This window comes from Aotus nancymaae, unplaced genomic scaffold (genome assembly GCF_030222135.1).
Source record: "Aotus nancymaae isolate 86718 unplaced genomic scaffold, 86718_ANA_hifiasm-v0.15.2.pri h1tg000022l_1, whole genome shotgun sequence".
In the NCBI taxonomy this organism is placed as follows: Eukaryota; Metazoa; Chordata; class Mammalia; order Primates; family Aotidae; genus Aotus; species Aotus nancymaae.
In genome coordinates this window covers 39,028,369-39,052,057 of record NW_026988435.1, presented here as the reverse complement: position 1 = coordinate 39,052,057, position 23,689 = coordinate 39,028,369, and the positions used below count along the sequence as shown (strand labels likewise).

At 41.7% G+C, this 23,689-nt stretch overlaps 1 long non-coding RNA gene across 1 annotated transcript in view; it reads left to right on the top strand.

Annotated features, from left to right (window-relative positions):
• LOC105713695 (uncharacterized) overlaps positions 1 to 23,689 on the top strand; it is a 73,249-nt gene that overhangs the window by 37,665 nt on the left and 11,895 nt on the right. Inside the window, exon 2 of the long non-coding RNA XR_001106614.2 lies at positions 13,870 to 13,930. This is a non-coding gene — a long non-coding RNA (uncharacterized LOC105713695). The remainder of the gene's footprint in view (positions 1 to 13,869; positions 13,931 to 23,689) is intronic.

The following is a 23,689-nucleotide window of genomic DNA, read 5'->3' as shown; positions in this document are numbered from 1 at the left end:
ATAAATGAGTCAACAAATACTCGCCGAGTGTCTGTCATGAGGTGATAGGTTCAGGACACACTGGACAGAATAATGATGGCGTTTATAAATAAAAGGTTTATTTACACTTGAATGCCAGTTCTAATAATTCATGTGTGCTATGCTCTGCCACCTTCTCTACATTTACTAGTATTAAGAATAAATAAACAGGTTCGTGGATTTCACCCCACTTGCATTTTGAATTGAGCTTCTGTAAAAGGTTTCAGTGATTACTTACTGCTGAGTAGCTGCATATCTTCCCTAACCTTACAGATCATTACTACTATTATTATTATTTTTTGAGACAGTCTCGCTCTGTCGCCCAGGCTGGAGTGCAGTGGCATGATCTCTGCTCACTGCACCCTCCGCTTCCAGGGTTCAAGTGATTCTCCTGCCTCAGCCTCCTGAGTGGCTGGAACTACAGGCGTACACCACCACGCCCAGCTAATTTTTGTATTTTTAGTAGAGATGGGGTTTCACCATGTTGGCCAGGATGGTCTTGATCTCTTGACCTTGTGATCTGCCCGTCTCACCTCCCAAAGTGCTGGGATTACAGGTGTGAGCCACTGCACCTGGCCCAGATAATTATTTCTAATATGGATCCGTTAATAGGATTCAATACATTAGAGTTCTTCTCTCTTGTTGTGTATTTACTCACCTGTGTATCTGATGCAGATTTGAGTTCAATGTGATTGAAGGTGAAAGGTAGAAGGTAGAAGGCACGTGTGATCCATTTACCTTGGACAACAAATACGTGGTCTTCAAGGTGTCCACACTGGCCTCTGAGAACCACAGACAGGGCCAAGGTATAATCGTGGGGCTATGCAAGGATCAGCATCCCATGCTTATGCTGATGCTGCAACTGAACAGGTAGGAAACGTGTGCTGGTGGAGAGAACATTCCAACAGGTAAATTGCCATGTAATGTGTTATCCAGACCAAAGCTCTTTTCAGAATAAAAAGAGAGTGCTAATTAGAATTATGCCAGGGCAATAGGAGTAACTGGGACTGTCCTGCCAATGGGGTGATGGCCACCCCCCCTACAGTCTACCAGGCTGACAGAGCACTGGGTGCAGACCCAGGAGAGGTAGGGAGGAGCAGTATGAGGTCCTTGCTGGGGCCTGTGACAAGAGGCAGGCTAGGGCTGGGCGGGGTGGCTCACGTCTGTAATCCCAACACTTTGGGAGGTCAAGATGGGTGGATCACCTGAGGTCAGGAGTTCGAGACTAGCCTGGCCAAAATGGTGAAATCCCATCTCTATTAAAAAATACAAAAAATTAGCCAGGCTTGGTGGCAGTTGGGCACCTGTAATCCCAGCTACTAGGGAGGCTGATGCAGGCGAATTGCTTGAACCTGGGAGGCAGAAGTTGCAGTGAGCCGAAATTGCACCATTGCACTCCAGCCTGGGCAACAAGAGCAAAACTCCATCTAAAAAAAAAGAGGGCAAGCTGGAGTTGTCTGGATGGAAGTCTTTTTGGGCCACTGTTCCGTCCCGATGTGTAGATTCTTATGCTGTTGTGAATGGAGGTGTGAGAGGAATCCTGTTTGAAGGTAAATTCTGTATCTTCCAATTTGATTAATCACCATAACTCTTTTCGTGATTTCCCTGGGTATTTTCATTTGGAAGCACACTGTCTTGTCTGCTGACAGAGCAGCATTGACCTGACCTCCTTTTTGGGGAGCCAACACTGTTGAAATCACGGGTGAGCAAGCTTGGTTTAATGACAGTGGCCACCAGTTGTTCATGTATCTCATAAAATTCTTCTTATCTAAGGCTGTGTGTATGTGAGTGTGTAGGTGTATGATGTGTAATGAGGTATACAGGTAGGGATGTGTGTGTATATGATCTGTAATGAGGAAGTATGCGGGAAGCGGTATGTGTGAGCAGATGTGTGTTGTGTAATGAAGAGGTAAGTAGTGTGTGTGCAGATATATTATGTGTAATGAGGAAGTAAGTAGGGGTGTGTGTGTGTGTGTGCAGATCTGTGATATGTAATGAGGAGGTAAGTAATGGTGTGTGTGTGTGTGTGTGTGTGCAGGTGTGTGATGTATAATGAGGAGGTAAGGAGTGGTGTGTTTGTGTGTGTATGATGTGTAATGAGGAGGTAAGTAGTGTGCGTGCAGATATATTATGTGTAATGAGGAAGTAAGTAGGGGTGTGTGTGTGTGTATGTGCAGATGTGTGATATGTAATGAGGTAAGTAATGGGGTGTGTGTGTGTATGTGCAGGTGTATGATGTGTAATGAGGAGGTAAGTAGTGTGTGTGTGCAGATGTGTGACGTATAATGAGGAGGTAAGGAGTGGTGTGTGTGTGTGTGTGTGTGTGTGAGTGCAGGTGTATGATGTGTAATGAGGACGTAAGTAGGAATGTGTGTGTGTTCATGCTTGCTCATGCTGTGTATGTGTGTATGTGTGTGCACACACCAATGTGTATGCAGCATGAGCATGCAGGGATCCAATAGATCTGACTCTGGCCACATCTCAGTGGCCTGTCTGGTTGGTGCCCTCTGCAGGCTCAGCCTGGCCTGGTCCTGGTATTCAAAGCCATGAGGAAGAGATTGTTGGAAGGAGACGTATTCAAAGCCATGAGGAAGAGATTGTTGGAAGGAGATGGGAGCAGGTGAGGTATTTCAGAGCCATGACTATACACAAGTCCAGAAGGAAAGAGGCTGAGCTGAGACAGGCATGAAGTTTCATGGGCTGAGCCCCCTTGCCTTCCTCTGGCCTGAGTGGGACTGTGGGGCTTGCTACAGGGCTGCTGGGGTGAGAGAGGCCGATGGGGGGATTAGAGAGGGCTCTGGGAGCCACACTGAAGGTTGGGAAGAAAATGAAGGAGGACAAAAAGGCATCAATGGCCATAGCTCAACATATTTAATTAAAAAATCCTGGAAATATTCACTCAGACTTTTAATCTAAAGGGTTGAGATTTCCCCAAAGATAGCCAATCTGCCTTCAGGGCACGTGGCTCACGGTAAGGTCCATGTTGGTCTCATGGTCTCTGTGTTATCCTGATTACCACCCTCCTCACCACTTCTTTTTCTGAAATGTACATAATGTAGAACTGGAGCTGATTTTTACTTACTGTGCTTACTGAGTAATTTAATGTTTCTTAGTCTTCGCTTTGAAAACGATGGCAACATCCTGTATTTCTTATTCACCAAAAACCCCAAATGAAATAAAGTCTAAGTTGAGTTGCTTTTACTTGTATGGGTCTTAAGTGATCTGGTGATTTGGATTGTCACTGGCTCTTCCCAGAAGAAAGGCACTCAACCCTCTCTAGGACTGCTCACACACTTCTCGACGTGCTCCGTGTACAGCAGTATTTAATTGTTTTTCTCCTCTTATAAGAGAAAAGAAATGCGTGATGGTGTGGCATGATGGTGTGGTTTGCAATGTGCTATTTTACATATGCAAAACATAATATTCAAAATAAAATACATTCTGAAACTGGTGACAGGGCGTCGAGGATTAAAACACACAGACACACACACATACACACACACACACACACACATTCCTTTGGATGTTAGGTTAGAAAAGTTTCTGCTTTCATGAGTTTGATAGTTTTGGAAGTCTGAATTCAGTGTTTTCCAGTTTTGTATTTACTTTTGGATACTTTGTGAGCCTAATGTTAGGACTGATTAACTTAAAGAGTACAGTAAAGTTAATTTCTAAAATTATCAGAACTAAGCTTATTTTAATTCATTTTAAGAGCACTGTTTCTCTAATACTCATCCCTTTGGGTTTGGGGAAGGAATGCGGGAAATTGTTACAAAAATAAAAGAAAAAATAACCTGTTGCATGTATTGCAAATTTGGAATAGCTGACATAGGAAATTACTTTATATCTATTGCTTTTGGAAAATTATTATCTTACAGTAGAAAAGCAAATAATCTGGATTTCCTTTGAGGGATGTTCTGAGTGTGAAATTTTATTTTGTCTTTCATCAACAGAGACAACAGAAGAAATACTTTCCAATGAGGTGTTTTTCCATTCGATTTAAATTATGAAAAATCCTGTCTTTCATGGAAGGATTTTGTCTTGTTTCTTGTAACTCCCAAATTTAGTGCAGTGCCTTGGACATATTAGATGTTCAACACTTATTTGTCAAATAAAGCACACCTTTAGCACATCATTCATGTATCAGCCATGAATGACACATGGCTGCCTCCATGTAGTTTGCAGGCTGCGCTGTTTTTTACTCACCTGGTCACTAGATGTCCCTCTGTATCCACGCTAAATTTCCATGAATATGCATGCTCATTATTGCATGCAGATACGACTGCTCAGGCTATGAAGTGTTTGAACAGCTCAGTTTTCCCTTTCACTGGGTGTCAGTTACAAGTCCTGTAGGCTGTCGTACACGTAAGACAAAGCTGGCGATGGTAATGTTAAGTCATTGAAAGAAGAAACAGAGAACAGAGGAGCTGTTTTAATTTAATCAGGTTAGAGAGGTGCACTTCCCTATGCTGGAAATACTGGGAAAACGTTACAGTCAGCAACTTTTAAAATTAGCCAGGCATCAACTTTAGCCGTTTGCGTGAATACGCATTGCACAGAGTGCTAGAACCCTGCAAGTGTGTTGTTTGGGCTGATGGTGCATATGTTGAACGGCTTATCTGTGATAATTGGGAGGCAGGATCATCTGTTGTTGAATAGACAGAACCCACTCTGCTAACGCTGCTTTGTGGTCAAACTTTGAGCCATTAGTGTAACTGAAAAGTCATTGCTGGCCGGGTTCTCTGGAGTGTCTGTAATAGTATTCCCCCTACGGGTGTAGACACAGCCTTTAGCAGGAGGATACCTTGCTGAGGAGGCACGGATAGAAAACACTTTAGAGGTTGGGATCACGTAACCTTCATTGTAGTCACCTCTCATATCCATGTGCTGGGCTATTGTAACCATGTTTTCATTGAAAAGGAGGAGTTTTCTTTGGGACAAATCCATTTCTTTGAATAATAATTTTCCTCCTGATTATAAAAGTATGCATTTCCTTTGTAGAAAATTTGGAAAATACAGAAAAATATTATGAAACAAGGATTCTTACCATTTTAGAGATGAAACAAATCATGTTGTAGGTATAACTTTATATCCTCCTTTTAACATAATATTGTATAATGAACATACTGTATTCCAGATCATCACTCTTCAAAAACCTGATTTTTGACAGCAACATACTACTCCACCTTTCACCTGTGCTGCATTTTTAATCATATTTAATCATTTAATATTAATAATCATTTCCTATCAATGGACACTTAGGTTTTGTTTCAAATTTTCTACTTGCAGAAATGATGCTGAAATAAACACTGTTACAGATGCATTTTTCTCACATCTCTGATTCATTTCTTAGCATGAATTTCTGTAATTGAAATTAATTAAAGGGATGGCTAATGGCTTCTTGATGTAGAAGCAAAATGCAACCTTTCTCAGGAAGAGTTCTTCACCCTTTTGGTTATAAACTCGCGGCTGGATCAAGGGTCTCTGAAATCAGGATATTATCAGAATTCTCAAAAGTATTTCTCATGTAGCATCTTTTCATATTAGTCAATGTCAGTGGTAGAAAATTCAGATCATTCTATTTTGCAGATAAGTTCTCCTTGCCTTATACCAGCACCATTGGCTTATCTGTGATAATTGACTGCTTTTTCATACCCTCGTCTGTGTTTATAGCATCTTCTATCACTTGGAGAGATCTGTGAGGGACTGCCTGTGTGTTTCTAAAGACATCCATATCTCAATGTGGCACTCTGCTCCAGTCACTGGTGGGTTTAATGCAGGTGACCTGATTTGCAATGGGGAATCTCAAGGGAGGTGTTTTTGGCGTGGTCCTTGTAACTATGTTCTTTCACCAGGAAGGACACATTTTATTCCCATTCTAATAAAAGAACCAGGATGTAGGGGCTTGAGAGCATTTCTGTGACCATGCCATTGAGAAAGCTCTTTTTCTTTCTTAGTTTTTAAAAGATTGACATTGAATTAAAAGGATACTGGCTAGTGGTCTGTCTATTTTGTTGATCTTTTCAAAAAGCCAGCTCCTGGATTTATTGATTTTTTGAAGGGTTTTTTGTGTCTCTGTCTCCTTCAGTTCTGCTCTGAGCTTAGTTATTTCTTGTCTTTGGCTAGCTTTTGAGTTTTTTTGATCTTGCTCCTCTAGCTCTTTCAATTTTGACAATACAGTGTCAATTTTAGATCTTTCCTTGCATATTACCACTGATTCTGCAGAAATACAAACTACCATGAGAGATTACTACAAACAACTCTATGCGCATAAATCAGTAAATATGGAAGAAATGGATAAATTCCTGGACACTTGCACTCTCCCACCAGGAAGAATTTGAAACCTTGAATAGACCAATAACAAGGGCTGAAGTTGAGGCAGCAATTAATAGCTTACCAACCAAAAAAAGTCCAGGTCCAGACAGGTTCACAGCTGAATTCTACAAGACATACAAAGAGGAGCTAGTGCCATTCCTTCTGAAACCATTCTAAACAATACAAAAAGAGGGAATCCTTCCCAAATCATTTTATGAGACAAGCATCATCCTGATACCAAAACCTGGCAGATTCCACAAAAAAAGAAAACTTCAAGCCAATATCCATGATGAACATAGATGCAAAATCTTCAATAAAATACTGGCAAACTGATTGCAACAGCACATCAAAAAGCTTATCCATCACAATTAAGTAGGCTTCATCCTGGTGATGCAAGGCTGGTTCAACATACACAAGTCTATAAACATAATCCATCACATAAACAGAACCAAAGACAGAAACCACATGATTATCTCAATAGATGCAGAGAAGGCCTTTGACAAAATTCAACAGCTCTTTATGCTAAAAACTCTCAATAAACTAGGTATCGAAGGAACATATATCAAAATAATAAAAGCTATTTATGACAAACCTATAGCCAATATCATACTGAATGGGCAAAACCTGGAAGCATTCCCTTTGAAATCTGGCACTAGACAAGGATGCCCTCTCTCACCACTTCTATTCAATATAGTATTGGAAGTTCTAGCCAGAGCAATTAGGCAAGAAAAAAAAATAAAGGGTATTCAATTAGGAAAAGAGGAAGTCAAATTGTCTATTTGCAGATGACATGATTGTATATTTAGAAGACCCAATCATCTCAGCCCCAAATCTCCTTTAACTGATAAGCAACTTCAGCAAAGTCTCAGGATACAAAATCATTGTGCAGAAATCACAAGCATTTCTATACACCAATAACAGACTAACAGAGAGCCAAATCATGAGCAAACTCCCATTCACAATTGCTACAAAGAGAATAAAATACCTGGGAATACAACTAACAAAGGATGTAAAGGAACTCTTTATGGAGAACTACAAACCACTGCTCAAGGAAATAAGAGAGGACACAAACAGATGGAGAAACATTCCATACTCATGGTTAGGAAGAATCAATATCATGAAAATGGCCATACTGCTCAAAGTAATTTATAGAGTCAATGCTATCCCCATCAAGCAACCAATGACCTTCTTCACAGAACTGAAAAAAACCACCTTAAACTTCATATGGAACCAAAAGAGAGCCCATATAGCCAAGACAATCCTAAGCGAAAAGATCAAGACCGAAGGCATCACAGTACCTGATTTCAAACTATACTACAAGGCTACAGTAATCAAAACAGCATGGTACTGGTACCAAAACAGAGATATAGACCAATGGAACAGAACAGAGGCCATGGAGGCAATGCCAGACATCTACAACCATCTGATCTTTGACAAACCTGACAAAAGCAAGCAATGGGGAAAGGATTCCCTGTTTAATAAATAGTGTTGGGAAAACTGGCTAGCAGTGTGCAGAAAGCAGAAACTGGACCCCTTCCTGACACCTTACACTAAAATTAACTCCAGATGGATTAAAGACTTAAACATAAGACCTAACATCATAAAAACCCTAGAAGAAAACCCAGGCAAAACCATTCAGGACATAGGCATAGGCAAGGACTTCATGACTAAAACACCAAAAGCATTGGCAACAAAAGCCAAAATAGACAAATGGGACCTAATCAAACTCCATAGCTTCTGTACAGCAAAAGAAACATCATTAGAGTGAACTGGCAACCAACTGAATGGGAAAAATTTTTTTGCAATCTCCCCATCTGACAAAGGGCTGATATCCAGAATTTACAAAGAACTAAAACAGATTTACAAGAAAAAAAACAAACAAACCCATCCAAAGGTGGGTGAAGGATATGAATAGACACTTTTCGAAAGAAGACATATATGAGGCCAACAAATATGAATAAATGCTCATCATCACTGATTATTAGAGAAATGCATATCCAAACCACATTGAGATACCACCTAATGCCAGTTAGAATGGTGATCATTAAAAAATCTGGAGACAACAGATGCTGGAGAGGATGTGGAGAAATAGGAACACTTTTACACTGTTGGTGGGAGTGTAAATTAGTTCAACCATTGTGGAAGACAGTGTGGCGATTCCTCAAGGATCTAGAAATAGAAATTCCATTTGACCCAGCAATACCATTACTGGGTATATACCCAAAGGATTTTAAATCATTCTATTATAAAGACACATGCACATATATATTCATAGTGGCGCTGTTTACAATAGGAAAGACCTGGAACCAACCCAAATGCCCATTGACGATAGAATGGACAAGGAAAATGTGGTGCATATACACCATGGAATACTATGTAGCCGTAAAACATGATGAGTTTGTGTCCTTTGTAGGGACATGGATGAATCTGGAAACCAGCATTCTCAGCAAACTGACACAAGAACAGAAAATCAAACACTGCATGTTCTCACTCATAGGTGGGTGTTGAACAATGAGAACACATGGACACAGGGAGAGGAGCATCACACACTGGTGTCTGTTGGGAGTGGCCAAGGGAGGGACAGAGGGGTGGGGTGGGGAGGTCGGGGAGGGATAACACGGGGAGAAATGCCAGATGTAGGTGATGGGGGGTTGGAGGCAGCAAACCACATTGCCATGTGTGTACCTATGCAGCAGTCCTGCATGATCTGCACATGTACCACAGACCCTACAGTACAATTAAAAAAAAGGATACTAATTTAACTTTTAAAGTCTTTTTGAAAAAATAATTCATTTCTAAAAGTAAAAAAAAAAAAAAATCAGTATTTTGGGATACAAACGAACATCTTAATTTTTTCCAAATGGAGTTTTGAACTTAAATATGCATTTCCTTCCTAAAAATCTGGAATGCTTCTGCTCTCGGTGTTTTGGGAAAAGGGCAGAACATTTTTTTTCAACCTGTGTACATACAAGTCTTCTAACATTCCTTTTCTGCTTTGGATTTCACAAATTATGGAAGTGATAGCTCAGAAACAGCACAAAAGAGAAACCAAGGTTCTGTTTGAGGCTCCTTTCCTGCCCTCTGGTTCATGTCCTGCCTGTCAGTTTTCCCACATTATTCCAAGTTCATTGATGTGTCTAACCGCCTCAAAGCAGGTTACCCAATGCTCTTGGCATCTGGCCTTCCCTGAGCCTTGGGCACTGTGCAAGCAGGGCTGGTCGGGTGGGGTATGAAGGAAGAAGGTGGTCAGCAGGGTCCTCTCTGTCGCTGCTGGCTGCTCTGTCATCCCCCTGACCCCTGAGGCCTCAGATGCTCAAGCCCCCTCCGGGCTCTGGGCTGCTCATTGCTGGGTTTCATCCAAGTTTGCCCTCTTTGAGCCCAAGCCCCATGTCCTGAATTGCACCCTCCTCCCTCAAATTTCACCATGCTCTGTTGACTCAAAAATCTACTTCTGTATGAAAGCTGACAGCAGGTGGAAAATTACATTGATGCTGTGGTAGCCTCCAATAGCCCACCTCTAATACCCCGAGGCTCTCCTCACTGTCATGGAAGAGGAAATCTCACAGACCAAATTGAGATGCTTAAATCACCCAGTTTACAGAAGCAATTGAAAACATACTGTGAGAAGCAATGAGAAATTGATGGGGTTGTGAACACATGAAGGATTGGGCACCTAGAGAGTCAAAGGACTGAGCACGCTTCCAGGTTTCCAGAATCCTGGGTTAGGTAATGTTCGCATGTCCTGTTTTCTCTGTCTGCTGCATCTGCCTTCCCTGACGGTGGTGTGGTTACAAGAACTGAGGTAAGAGCAGAGGTTGCAGCCGGCACATGCTTCCTCTTGGAGAGATGCAGGAACAAGTGTGGGCCAACAGCTGTAGCTCGCCAATGAACCTGTTGCGTGCCTGTGTGAGGCAGAGCAATGGCTCCTCAAAGATGTCCCTGTCTTAATTCCTAGACCCAGGACTATGGTACCTTACATAGCAAAAGGGACTTTGTAGATGTAGATGAGGATCTTTAGAAAGGGAGGTTATATAATGTAATAGTAAGAGGCCTTTAAGAAAAGTGAGAGGTAGAGTCAGAGAAGACATGGTGCTGGAAGCGGAGGTCAGAGAGAGATGCTGTTTGAAGATAATACTGCTGGCTTTAAAGATGGAAGAAAGGCCAGGCACGGTGGCTCATGCATGTAATCTCAGCACCTTGGGAGGCTGAGGTGGATGGATCATCTGAGGTCAGGAGTTTGAGACCAGCCTGGCCAACGTGGTGAAACCTCGTCTCTACTAAAAATAGAAAAAAATTAGCCAGGCATGTGTGGCAGGTGCCTGTAATCCCAGCTACTTGGGAAGCTGAGGCAGAAGAATTGCTTGAACCAGAGAGGCGGAAGTTGCAGTGAATCAAGAACACACTATTGCACTCCAGCCTGGGCGACAAGAGTGAAACTCCGTCTCAAAAAAAAAAAAAAAAAAAAAAAAAAAAGGATGGAGGAAGGGGCCATGAACCAAGGAATGTAGGTGGCCTTTAGAAGCTAGAAAAACTGAGTTATGGATTGAATTGTGTCTCTTCTGTCCTTTCCTTCCCCTTGTCCCCGAAGTCATATGTTGGCATCCTAATCTCCAATATGTCAGAATGTGACTGTGTTTGGAGATAGGGGCTTTGCAGAGGCAATTAAGTTAAAACAAGGTCCTATGGGTGGGTCCTAATCCAATATGACTTGTGTCCAAATAACAAGCGGAAGCTCTTATCAAAGACGCAGACAGAAGGGAGATGATGGCATCTACAAGCCAGGGAGAGAGGCTGGAATAGATCCTGCCTTCATGGCCTCAGAAGGAACCACCCCTGCCAACACCTTCATCTTGAACTTCCAGCCTGAAGAATGGTGAGAAAATACAATCTGCTGTTTGATTCACCCAGCCTGTGATATTTTGTTAGTGTAGCCCTAGCAGTTATATAGCAAGGAGACAGCCTCTTCCATAGAGCTTACACGAGTCTAGTGCAGTCACACGAGCACCTTGATTTTAGCTCAGTGAGACCTGAGTCGGACTTCTGACCTCCAAAACTGTAAGATGACAAGTGTGTGCTCCTTTCGGTCACTGTGTTTATGATACTTTGTTACTGAAACAATAGGAAACTGATACAGTATCTGTAGCTTTCCTGTGTTTCTTTGGGCAGAGAACATGGGCTGGAAATGGGACCATGATGTGTCACTTATGAGTGGCCAGTTTAGGGGTGAGAAAAGTGACAGCCTGGAGATTGCATGGTCTGTATTTTAGGACCTGGTCTTTCTACCTAACTCTGTCTCTAAGTAACACTCTTGTTTGTTCCGTTACCCATCTAAAGTTATAAAATTCAATTTATTTTAGCCTGAGACTCCATCCCACTCTGTTGCCCAGTCTAGAGTGCAATGGTGGGATTGCAGCTCACTGCAACCTCCACTTTCCAGGTTCAAGGGATTCTTCTGCCTCAGCCTCCTGAGTAGCTTTGATTACAGGCATCCCACACCATGCCCAGCTAATTTTTGTATTTTTGTAGAGACGGGGTTTCACCATGTTGGCCAGGCTAGTCTTGGCAGTGCCTATGGCTTCTTCTGCTGAGCCCCTTCTTGAACTTCTGCTCTTACCTCAGGAGACCTCAGGTGATCCACCTGCCTTGGTCTCCCAAAGTGCTGTGAATACAGGCATGGGCCACTGTGCCTGGCCTATTCTAGTTATCTTTAACATAGATAATGTGTCACTAACTGACTCTTTCTACATAACACATCTTCTGGATTATGCTATATGCTTACTCACTGTGGGTAAGCACATAGCATAATCACTAGTTTACCTTAGTGCACAGTTTACCTAACACATCAATGAATTTTGCCTGCATTGCATAGTGACTAGCTTATTTACTATCTGTATAAGTGTATTAGGGTTCCAGAGAAACAGAACCAATAGGATCTCTCTCTCTCCCTCTCTCTCTCTCTCTCTCTATTTAATTGTCATGTGTTTGTCTGTCTGTCTATGGGAACTGGCTCATGAAATTGTGGAAGTTGACAAGTTCCAAGATCTGCAGGGTGAGTTGACTTGGAGACCCAGGGAACCAACGATTTAGTTTTAGTCTGATTCCAAATGCATAAGAACTGGGAGAGCTGATGGGATAGTTGCAGTCCGAAGGCCATCAGGCTTGAGTCCCAGGAAAAGCCAATGTTTTAGTTCAGCATTGAGGACAATAGTTTAAAGGCTGTCGGACAGAGGGAGTCTTCTCTTCTTGGCCTTTTTGTTCTATTCGGGCCTTTGACTGATCGGATGAGGCCCACCTACATGAGGGAGGGCAATCTGCTTCACTTAGCCTACTAATTTGAGTGTTCAACTCCTCCAAAAACATCTTCATGGAAACACCCAGGATAATGTTTAACCAAATGTCTGGGCACCCTGTGGCCCAGTCAAGTTGATACAGAAAATTAGCCATTGTGGTAAATAACATATCCTTTGAGTTTCATCCTTCTTATTTATTTGTATTGTCTTCTATGGTTATGATCAATATTTTAAAATAACAGCAATCACGTGTTACAGCTGTCGTGTTCCAAAAGTGCTGATAGCCTATCCTTTCTGTGAACAATATTCGCATTTGGAAATAGAGGGCCCTGACCACAGTCCTCCTCCTGCACGATCCCGGCTATGGCATTGGGTGAATTCTGCGACATATGGAAGTTATTAACTTCTTCCTTCTTCTTCTTACTTCCCAGCCGCTCTCTTCTTTAAGGCCCAGGGCGTGTGTTCACACAATGTCTATGGCTTCTTCTGGGCTATAGCACCAGAGTTACATGGCTGGGACAAGGATCATCTGACCTACAAAGCCTCAAAATATTTCCTAACTCACAGAAGAAGTTGATTGACCCCTACTCTAGAGCTTCAGAAAATAAACCTTACCACTTCAGTTTTAAATTCAAAGATTGTTTACTTTCCTAAGGTTCCTAACCAACTGGAAATTGGCAGTTACATGACTCAATTTCAGAACCAGGATGTTTCCAACATGCCATGCCGCCTTAGGGGAACCTGTCTTACTTTTTCTGCTTAAAGAGCATGATTTTGACCTGTCTTATGGACCTAATTTTGTTGTTGTCTTATCTCCTTTTCAGCTCAGCAAACTGACACCCAATATGGAATCTCTGTTTCTGGGTCTTAGCTATCTTCTAATTTATTATGAACTCAATAAATACTTCTTTTATTTTGTAATTCAAGATTGTTGATGAAAGAGTTAAGGTTGTGTTGGATACACGTGTTATCGTCCGTGAAATGCCACTGGTTATGCATCCAGAGTGAATCATTAAAAACAAAACCCACCTTTTAATGTTGGAATAATTTTAGATTTATGGAAGAGTTGCAGAGGCAGTACAGAGAGCTTTTTGTGAACTCTTCACCCATTTTCCTTAATGTTAACCTCTTATATAGCAGTGGCATATTTATAAAAACTAAGAACTTAACGTTGATACAATACTATACATTAGACTATAGACTTTATTCTGATTAGTTTTTCCCCAATGACTTTTTTCTTTTCCAGAATCTAATCCAGGATATGATGCTGCATTTAGTCAACACATCTCCTTAGCCTTCTCCAATCTGTGAGTTTCTCAGTCTTTTGTTGTTTTTCATGACCTTGACATTTCTGAAGAGGACTGGTCAGATATTCTGCAGAATGTTCCCCATTTGCATGTGTCTGAAGTTTTCTCATGATTAGACCAGGGTTTCGTTCTGGGTTTTTGGAAAGAATACAGTGAAGATGAAGTGCTCTTTTGTTTGCAATGGTGGGTGCGTGTGATATCAAAATGACTTAATACTGGTGATTAATTTTAAATACTGGTGAATGATTTTAAATGATTAATCAACAATATTAGGTCACACTCATTTTGTATTCAGCACGATAGTAGGTACTCATTGGGTGAGATAATTGAGAAACAGCTAGAAAATCATTCCAAAAAAGGGATAAGAAAGAATATTGTTTATATAATGTGCAAGGAAATAGATGAGTAGGCAAAGAATAGATACATCACAAGGGAAAGCTTTTTTTCTTCTTTACACAAGGGAAAACATTTTGAAAAATACCTGAAAAAGTTTATCCTTATGGATAAATAGTAATTGTCATATCATTATAATATTAATTTAAAAATGGTACACAAACTTAAAAATATTAATTGAAAAGTTGGTGTAACCAATGTGTATTTATAGTGTAATCACAATTATTTAAAAAATGTGTGAAGTTAAAGACCAGATTATAGAATAAATGTTAGTAGTGATTGCTTTTGGATGATGAGTTTGTGGGTGATTGTTTTTCTCCCTTTGGCTTTTCTGTAGCTTTGGAAAAATTTAACGATGGGCTTGCATTCGTCTTCTAGGATTGTCCTAACAGAATATCACAGACTGGGTGGTTAAACCACAGACATTTAGTTTTTCACAGTTCTGAAGGTTAGAAGTCCAAGATCAAGGTGTTGACAGGGCTGGTTTCTTCTGGGGTCCCTGCCTGTGGCTCTCAGGTGGCTGCCTTTTCTCTGTACACACACATTCCTGGTGTCTCTTTCTCTTCTTGCAAAGATACTAGTCCTATTGGATCAGGGGCCCAGCCTTATGACTTCATTTGACCTTGAAGGTTAAAATATTAACATTATCTCCTTAAAGGCCCTATCTAACAGTCATATTATGGGTTAGGGCTTCAACACATAAATTTTACAGGAACACACTTCAATCCCCAACAGAGCTATGTTTTTTTGAGATAGGATTTAGTGCTCATTGTTCAGGTTGGTGTGCACTGGCGTGATTTCGACTCACTGCAACCTCCGCCTCCTGGGTTCAAACGATTCTCCTGCCTCAGCCTCCCAGGTAGCTGAAATTACAGGTCCCTGCCACCACGCCCAGCTACTTTTTGTATTTTTAGTAGAGACAGGGTTTCACCATGTTGGCCAGGCTGGTCTCAAACTCCTGACCTCAGGTCATTCTCCTGCCTCAGCCTCCCAAAGTGCTGGGATTACAGGCATGAGCCCCCGTGCCTGGCCAGAGCTAAATTAACAGATGCAGTGTGAAGTACTGGAAAGAACATAAAAGTTAGAGTCACAGCTGATTTGAATAGCGACTTAAAACCCGTATCAGCTTGGGTAGATCTGTGCCTCTGTTAGTTTGTCAAACTGGATTAATAAAATAATTTTTCAGGATGTTTGGAAAAAAATTAAGTGATTCAAGTAAGCATGGAAGTGCCCGGCACTAGTTATACTTAACATTGACTTTCTTAAAAGACGTGGCACCTGTCCTTGGGATTTTTATAATCTCCTTAGAGAGGTAAGATTAAAATACATTAATGGATGAAATACCAAGTACTGTGGAACCTCATGTAGTTACTGTAGGAATTCAGGGGAGGTGGAGGGAGAAGTGGAAGAATACTGAGAAAAGTTCTAGGGAGCAGAAGAACTTTTATGTCGAATGTGCTAGAAACTGTTCTAAGCCATTTGGATCCACGTTCATTCAAATACGTATTAAGTGCCTACCACGTCCCAGGCATTATTCAGGGAATTGGTGCTAAAGGAGAGACCAGAAGAAACAAAAATACCTGCTTTCATGTAGTTCATATTCCAGTGGAGGCAGACAGGTAATAATCAAATAAACACGCAAGTATGTGGTAGTGCTAGGGACAAAACCACAGAAGCAAGTGTTTCCTTTCGGTAGCGTGACCAAGGTGCTTCGTGCTCACATGCAAAGATGAAGGCAGTTTCTCGCATTCTACAGGAGAAGAGAGTCAAAAACGGATCAATTACCGGAAACAGGGGAAGTGCTATTACATGAACCCAAGGTGATAGAGGGATAAGAGAGAGACCTACAGACTAGCTCCGTGGGAGTTAGGGAGGTCTTCACAGAGAGGTGGTGTTTCAGCTGAGTCTGGGAGCGGGTAGCATTTCCCCGAGGAAAGACCGGAAGGGCGCCCCTGATGAGGGGAATGTGATTGGGTTCAGGGACTTGGAGGATAATTGGATGTGTTGGGAGCCATAGGGTAAGGAAGGGAGACATGTTTGAAAGGCAGATGGGTGCTTATATGTGAAGGACTTTTCTCTATTATGCTGGGGGAGTTTGGATTTTATTCTTTAGCTGAAGGAGATGACAGTTATTTCAAGCAGTGTTTTTTCAAAACATTTCTTGCATTGGAGGTTGGATGCATGCTGACTTCATTAACTGAGATCTAGAAAAGAGTGCAAGGGGGTTGAGAGGAGAAGGAGAAAGAAACATGGAAGAGGAAATAGAGTGAAGGAAGGGGAAGTATGAGTTCAGTCTGGAAGGTGGAGGGTCCAGTGGCTGGAGGAGGAGGCTGAGCTGGGGCCAAGGCAGGAGGAAACATCTAGATTTGAGTTGCATCTCAAGACTCTAATTCTATCTGCCTTCCTAGGGTAGTTAATTCCTCTCACATCAAAATCCTGATCAGATTAAATCAAAATCTTAAAAAATGAAAACGATACTCCTTTCATTCTTCTGCAATGTGAAGTTTAATGATTTAAAAAAAAAAAATCAGGCAAGTTGCATAAATACAGACACATTTGTACTCTGCCAAATTGTGCTAATTATTTCTCAGCTAGGTTTCTGCCCATGGGTTTAAAAAGTATCATTTACGCATAAGTACTTTGCCAGGTAAGGAATGACAACAGAAACATTTATTCATAGAAGCCAAGGTCATCCCTTTCTCCCACTCTCTCTGCTCCCACTTTTTAAGCACTATGTGTTTTCTGTACATTTTCTAGCCTTCAGAAATAACTTTTGGTCATTTTCTTCAAGTTACAAATCCCCAGGGCCTACAAATTTGAAGACATGGGGTGTATTTAAGTGCTCTCCTTGTTTTATTATTTCTGTGTGTCTTCCTTCCCTCTCCTTCTAAGTCAGTTCTTGGCTCCTTACCTCAAGTGCCTACTGAGGACATGTGGGCTCATGTACCCTTTCTCTCAAGATCTGTGGGCCCAAGAAATGGTCAACCCTCTCCCAACATGATTTTGAGCTAAGTTATCTATTGCTTTTTTTTTTCTTGATTCCTTACCTTCTTAAAAGATGTCTACAGTCTGCCTTGGTCCTTTAGGGGTCAGCATGCCCTCTCTCTTTCTCACTCTCTGGCTGGCTATTGTCCTGTCTGTGTGCACACACACATGCGATTCAATGACTTTCTCCAGAGGCGCCCTGGCTTGAGTGAGCTGGTTCAGTGCCACTGGGAGGAGGACAGTTTCCTCCCCACAGGGGCAGCACTGCTCTGACTTAGGGAGTTTAATGTCTTGTCAGATGTTGATGCTTTTACTTCCCTTCCTGTTTCAATTGGAATGAGTCACATTTGAAAATATTTCCATCCTTCTAGTGACTACACTGAATGACACACATTTTTCATTATTATTTACTGCGATTAACCTTAGTCTCATTCTTTTTTTCTTGTAAACATTAGCACAGTTATTTCTATGATTATCTAGGTCTCCATACTTGGCTTCATTAAGATGGATTGTGGTCTAGATAGGTTGAGAAACAGTCCTTTTTAATTTCTGGAGACTCAGCATTCATTAATGGATAATGAAAACTATGGTGGGAGAGTGTAGATAGTTGGCTAACAGAGTGCTCCAAACTATTTTAGATCACCTTTCTCCTCATTTGTCCTCCCCTAAACCAAGCTACTTATAGACGTTCTCCAATACGGTCCAACACTAAGCTCTTTATTATTATTATTTTTTGAGGTGGAGTCTTGCTCTGTCACCCAGACTGGAGTGCAGTGGCATGATTTCAGCTCATTGCAACCTCTGCCTCCCAGGTTCAGGCAATTCTCCTGCTTCAGCCTCCCTAGTAGCTGGGATTACAGGCATGTGCCACCATGCTTGGCTAAGTTTTTTTTATTTTTAATTTTAGTAGAGACGGGGTTCTGCCATGTTGGTCAGGCTGGTCTCGAACTCCTGACCTTAGGTGATCTGCCTGCATTGGCCTCTCAAAGTGCTGGGATTACAGGCATGAGCTAAAGCACCCAGCTGTGTTAATTAAACTTTCTTTACTGCCCTGAGCTCTTCTTATGACATTTCCTCAAGCTAGGACAAATGACTCAGTCTTTTTGTAATTTATTGAGTTCTTTGATTAAAAGAGACCATTACCAACTAAAAATTCTACCCTCTTGCCTGGGGTGCAGTGGCTCATGCCTGTAATCTTAGTACTTTGGGTGGCTGAGGCAGGTAGATCACCTGAGGTCAGGAGTTAGAGACCAGCCTGGCCAACATGGAGAAACCCTGTTTCTACTGCATATATAAAATTAGCCGGGTGTGGTGGCACATGCCTGTAATCCTAGCTATCCGGGAGGCTGAGGCAGGAGAATCTCTTGAACCTGGGAGGCGGAGGTTGTGGTGAGCTGAGATCATGCCATTGCACTCCAGCCTGGGCAAGAAGAGCGAAACTCCATTAAAAAAAAATAATTCTATCCTCTCTGCCCTTGCTCTCACATCCTTCTAATGGATAAAGGGAAGATCTTTGCAACACAGCCAGATTTCAAGACTGCTGCGTCGTGTGCCTGGCTTCCTGGTGGTAGCCGCCTGCTGCTGAGGATCTGTTTCAAAGGGGAACTGGCGTACTTCCCTTTTAAGCAAGAGTTACAGCACAAAAGCTGCCTCAGTCATAATTTCTAACGCAGTCATCTCCTCTTTATACGTGCACTTCCTCAGAGACCTGTGGACATAAACGAAATGTGTTAGGCAGAGCCCTTTCAAAATTTAGACTTGTTTTCTGGACAGATGCCAGATTTCCTGGATGGCTGGTTACAATCCCCTCGTCCACCCGTGTAGTGCATCTAAAATTGCCTGTCCAGATCATCATCCTTTTTTAGTGTGTACTTAAAGCGGAAGTGATGTTATCCAGACCCTGTGTAGGAATGAGCTCATGTCATGAGGTTTCGCTCTGATATTGGTTTCCCTCGGTTAGTTTAGTGACACTAGGATCTGAAGGCAGGCGAATGGCTTTGATACCATTCTAAGGTGTCTGACATTTTCAGTATTCCAGGATTACTGGGAAATTACTGGGAAAAGGAAGACACTATGTAAAGTGGCAGGTCAACCTACTAGTTATTCACAATCATGGGACGATACTAGAGGACTATTAATAGTATGTGCTGAAAAGACTTCTCTCTTGTTGCTTTAGAAAATGTAGTTTATCTACATGGATATTGGCTTCTTTATGGTCCTATCCTAAGTGGATCAATGGCTGAATTCTATTTTTCTGCTAAGATTTTAGGCAGGAGAGTATTTTTCATGAATGTCTTATAAATCATTAGTAAATGTTCTCTGATAAAGGATTCTTTGAGAAATGCTGAAGAAGAACATGATGGTGTCACCTGTAGGACATTTACATTGCTCTTCCTGATGCTGATATGCAAATATGTGTATGTTTAAATTGACTTAATGATCTCATAAAAACTAAATTTCTCTTCTGAGAAATTGATGAAAACAACCAACCATGAATATCCTAGCAAACCGTCCTCATGTCTGTTTTTAGATAAGCATTCCCTGAAGAATTTTATTCATTCGTTTATTTGTTCATTGAGCAAATATCCATTTTGTGCCTTCTCTGTGCCAATACTTAGGGAAACACTTCACCTTAATGAATAGAAGGTTGTGGCAGACATCGCTCGTCATCTACCCCTTTCCTTTAGTAATGTTGAGTCCAGTGCGACCCAGAACAAAGGCTATGTTTCCCAGCTTCCTTTGCAGCAAGAAGTGTCATGTAGCCCGTGGGATGTGACCGTGAGGGCTAAGTGCAGAGTTGCTCTGGGGCCTCTATGCACAAGCTAAGGTAATCACAGGTATGCACATGTAAGTAGCCAGCAAATGAAGCCATATGTTTTGGATGGCAGAACAGCAAGATAGGAAGAGCTGGAACTCTGATACTATGGAGTGCTACCACACTTTGAATTATTTATGATTAGATCATCTTTAAAAGAAATAAACTATTATCAATTTAAGTCACTGTTACTTTGATCTCTTTTTATGACAGCCAAACCAGTAACCTAACTGATCCAGAAAGGATTTTCAATGATCAGGCATTGTCGTAAGATTGAGTAGGCATATTTAGGAGCTTTTAAAAGTCAAGCAGTACATATGAGCATCTCAGTTTACATAAAAGGCCTGAATATAGAAGGGTAACTTTTGTGAGCTTCTGAAAGTTCTCACTCCCACATTTTGGGAGAAGAAATCAAAGACCCAAGGAACTGAAGTTCCTTTCAGTGATGGTGGAGACAGGCACACTTTCTTTTCACTGCATTAGCTGACAAATGTCGAGAAATAAGGCCCGGTTTCCATACGATGTCTGAATTTTTCCATTTAGTCCAGGGGATGCAGGCACTCCACATGGATTCAAAGGTTTGAAAATAGTCAACATTTATTTTTCGAATTCCTTCTATATGTCTTTGTCAAACAAATTCTGGCATAGCAAACTTCCTTCTTACCAACAGGCTACCTCTATCCATATAGTGGGCATATGTAAACATACGAGTATTTATATTTAGATGTGGGTTAGGCATGGAATAGCTTTTTCTTCCTAAGTAAGGAAAAGAAAACCTCAATGCATTACTAAATGTGACAGTTTAGCTCCAAGTAGACAAAAAGGACCATGTGAAAATGTGCTAGCTTCCACATAGTTAACAACATGTCACTTTATGAGAGACTTTTCATAATTAATGAGCCGGTGCAATTTGCTCTGCATTTGACTTTGATGAATATGTCGTGGAGTATTCCCACTGGGACTCTTTCCAGTTGGTTTGGGAAGCTCTTATGTCTATATCCTGTGCGTGTGCATGGATCAAAGTGCTGGCCTCGAATGCTGCCATGTTAGGTCAGGGAACAACCGTGTGAACTCAGTGACAATGCCTGAGACCTCACACCAGCCCTACATGTGATGACCCAGATGGACAGACCCCAAGGCAACAAACATAAAACTGAAACCAAAGCTACTTAGAGAAGGGATTGGACCACTTATCTGGCTATTTTATAGAGTCTTAGAGAATTTATATAATTAAATTTTCCTTCCTAACTCTGCCATGAATTTTTATTTATTTATTTATTTATTTATTTATTTATTTATTTATTTATTTATTTGAGACGGAGTTTCGCTCTTGTTGCCCAGGCTGGAGTGCAATGGCATGATCTTGGCTCACCACAACCTCCACCTTCCGAGTTTAAGCGATTCTTCTGCCTCAGCCTCTCAAGCAGCTGGGATTACAGGCATGCATCATCACGCCTGGCTAATTTTGTATTTTTAGTAGAGATGGGGTTTCACCATGTTGGTCAGGCTGGTCTCGAACTCCCTACCTCAGGTGATCCACCTGCCTTGGCCTCCCAAAGGCAGGGATTACAGGTGTGAGCCACTGCACCCAGACCTATTTTTATTTTTATTTTAAGACACAGCCTCATTCTGTTGCCCAGGCTGGAGTGCAGTGGTACAGTCATGGCTCATTGCAACTTCTACCTCTTGGGCTCAAGCAATCCTCCCACCTCAGCCTCCCAGGTAGCTGGGACTACAGGCATGTACCACGATGCCCATCTGCCATGAATTTAGAGACTGAATGAAATGACCTTATTGCTACTGTATCATCTTTAAACCATCTGATTAACATTTGCTTCATAGCAAATACAGTGTATGGGGATAAATTATTTGCATGTTAAGTTATCAGTTAGTGTTGAATCAATGAATTATTCTGTCTAGAAACCACTGTAAGTATTTCAGAGAAGGAATTTAATACAGATCATTAGTATAGCATGATTTGAGAGGAATGAAGGAACAAATACAGGAGGCAAATTTACTTACAGATTGGTAACTACAGGAAGTGGCTCTCCCCCTAGGCTTGAAAGCCAAAGGGAACATGATGCTTGCTGAGCCACCAAGATTGTTGCTATTAAAACTGAGTCGACCCAGCAGAAACCCAGAAGCCACCCTTTTTAGCCTTTGCTGCTGCCACCACCATCTCTAGAGGTACTACCAGAAGATGGAAAAAATAGCGTCTCCCTTACTTCCACCTCCAATTTGCTACTAGTGCCTCCCACTGTAGAAGCTAACAAGAGGCTGATTGGCAAGAGGGATCTGGGAGATGTGGTTTCCAGGCTTTCTGCTCCTGGGTCAGAGAGGAGGAGAAAGGAGAGAGTGGAGCTGAGACAAAAAGAGACTTTAGGCGGCACCCAAGTGTTTCCAAGGATATGTTCCATATGCGTTTAAAGTAGGTGTACATTATCTGATTACATTAATGAATGAATCTTTTATTGCAGCCAAGATTTCACCTGTTTAAATCCAACTCTGTGAAAGTATAATCTAACATATACATACAACTCCAAAGTTGTGTGGATGCTAAAATGGGCTTTATGTTAAAAATGTTCATGTTAATATTTACTTGAACGAATTATCCAACTGGCCTATTGCACTGGGAAAATAAGACTGAAACTGTCATACGTAGCCCTTTCCCATACCAATCGTGTCTCCCTACAATAACCAACAGGGATCAAACTTAAACAGAAAGGTAGTGAGGAAATGGGAAGAAACTCAGCTTAAATCTCACGTAGCTCCCATCGCAGATGGTCCCTTTTCTGGGCAAGTGTAATCCCGAAGGCAACCCCAGCCCCAAAAATACCTTGGGGAGAAAGGAAATGGTACAAGAATAGACCTACGCCTCCCTTTGGGCTTCATGGTGGTCAGAGCAAGTCAAGGACTTAAGGGTCTCAAGGGGTGGACACATAAGCCTTTTGTTCCACTGTGTGGCACAGCAATTTAAGCCATTAGAAAAAGAAAAAAAGCCTGTTGGTCAGAGTGGCATTGTGTAAACAGGACTGGATACTTTTCTTTTATGAGTTCATTCCTATCTCTTCACACAGGCCTGAGAAGTGTGTCTGGAAGGCATTTTCCTTTTTGGTTGGAGGTGACTTAACAGACTGGCAATTACTGTCATTACAAGCCCAGTCACATAGCTGGCAGATCTCGGCGGCTGCTTATTCCTGAGCAGCAATGGGACAAGTGGGAGCAGCTGAGACCACACTGACAGGCCAGGGAGCTGTAGGCGAGTAATCTACCGGGGGAAAAGGCCCCTTTGATCTTCACACCAGACGGTAATTGCAGCAGCAGTAGAGCCGATGTGGTATTTTTTTTATTGCAGTGGGATGGGCTTCAGCAATCTGCATGCGTAGGCATCGCCAAGAGAAAGGAAAGATGATGCTTCGCTTACCTGCATCTTAAGCCATGCGGTGACAAAGGTTCAGGTTTTTCTTAACCAGAAATGGTCTGAATATATAACAGAGGTAAACATTTATTGTTTAATGCTTTAGATCATGTGGCAATTTCAGCTCACGTGAGACCTGATGCTTGCC